Genomic DNA, 1,977 nt, shown 5'->3' on the forward strand with positions numbered 1-1,977 from the left:
TTTGGGGGACTGTTTGGGGGGCTGTTTGGGGGGCTGTTTGGGGCTGTTTGGGGGGCTGTTTGGGGGAATGTTTGGGGGGCTGTTTGGGGGGCTGTTTGGGGCTGTTTGGGGGGCTGTTTGGGGCTGTTTGGGGGGCTGTTTGGGGGACTGTTTGGGGCTGTTTGGGGCTGATTGGGGCTGTTTGGGGGACTGTTTGGGGGGCTGTTTGGGAGAATGTTTGGGGGGCTGTTTGGGAGGCTGTTTGGGGCTGTTTGGGGCTGTTTGGGGGGCTGTTTGGGGCTGTTTGGGGGGCTGTTTGGGGGGCTGTTTGGGGCTGTTTGGGGGGCTGTTTGGGGGAATGTTTGGGGGGCTGTTTGGGTGGCTGTTTGGGGCTGTTTGGGGGGCTGTTTGGGGGACTGTTTGGGGGGCTGTTTGGGGGAATGTTTGGGGGGCTGTTTGGGGGGCTGTTTGGGGGAATGTTTGGGGGGCTGTTTGGGGGGCTGTTTGGGGGACTGTTTGGGGGGTTGTTTGGGGGAATGTTTGGGGGAATGTTTGGGGGAATGTTTGGGGGACTGTTTGGGGGGCTGTTTGAGGGGCTGTTTGAGTCTGTTTGGGGGGCTGTTTGAGTCTGTTTGGGTCTGTTTGAGGAGAAAACATGAGGGAAATGTGAGGTCTGAAAACAAATTGTCAAACCCTTAAACTGTGAAGAAAGTTAAGGAATCTGGGGAAAATATTGATGAAACAAAAGAGATTCCATCTCTGTGGCTTGTTGACTTCAGGGACATTTTTGCACGTCAAGGATGTCACAGGGGAAGAATCGCCCAAGATACTAAGGGAGGGGATGGTCTGACGGGCTGGAGACTGGTCACTCTTTGTGCAGCGGTCACTCTCTTTGTGCAGCGGTCACTCTTTGTGCAGCGGTCACTCTTTGTGCTGCGGTCACTCTCTTTGTGCAGCGGTCACTCTTTGTGCAGCGGTCACTCTTTGTGCTGCGGTCACTCTCTTTGTGCAGCGGTCACTCTTTGTGCAGCGGTCACTCTTTGTGCAGCGGTCACTCCATCATCAATAATTCATATTACAGAAGGTTAATTAAACTTTGCCACTTTGAATGATGTGATCAAAGCTAAAGGCGAATATTAGTGTGTCCTCCCTTTTCTGGGGCAACTTGTTTTTAGACTGACAGTGTGGGGACTTGGGCCTCAAACAGGCAGTGTGGGGACTTGGGCCTCAAACAGGCAGTGTGGGGACTTGGGCCTCAAACAGGCAGTGTGGGGACTTGGGCCTCAAACAGGCAGTGTGGGGACTTGGGCCTCAAACAGGCGTGTGGGGACTTGGGCCTCAAACAGGCAGTGTGGGGACTTGGGCCTCAAACAGGCAGTGTGGGGACTTGGGCCTCAAACAGGCAGTGTGGGGACTTGGGCCTCAAACAGGCAGTGTGGGGACTTGGGCCTCAAACAGGCAGTGTGGGGACTTGGGCCTCAAACAGGCAGTGTGGGGACTTGGGCCTCAAACAGGCAGTGTGGGGACTTGGGCCTCAAACAGGCAGTGTGGGGACTTGGGCCTCAAACAGGCAGTGTGGGGACTTGGGCCTCAAACAGGCAGTGTGGGGACTTGGGCCTCAAACAGGCAGTGTGGGGACTTGGGCCTCAAACAGGCAGTGTGAGGACTTGGGCCTCAAACAGGCAGTGTGAGGACTTGGGCCTCAAACAAGCAGTGTGGGGACTTGGGCCTCAAACAGGCAGTGTTCGCTCTCCTTCTCAGTCGTTTTCTGAGTTCGTTTTGTTTCGTTTATAGACAATTGACAACTGGAAAAAAAGAAAATGTACATGATGAAGTTAGTGATTGTCTTTTCCCACGTTGTGGCGCTCACACAGCCTGAATTGTCCCGTGGACAGCCTGCATTGTCCCGTGGACAGCCTGCATTGTCCCGTGGACAGCCTGCATTGTCCCGTGGACAGCCTGCATTGTCCCGTGGACAGCCTGCATTGTCCCGTGGAC

Source organism: Eucyclogobius newberryi, unplaced genomic scaffold (assembly GCF_026437365.1).
Source record: "Eucyclogobius newberryi isolate DKJ021-1_F unplaced genomic scaffold, fEucNew1.0.hap1 SCAF_2, whole genome shotgun sequence".
NCBI classification, from domain to species: Eukaryota; Metazoa; Chordata; class Actinopteri; order Gobiiformes; family Gobiidae; genus Eucyclogobius; species Eucyclogobius newberryi.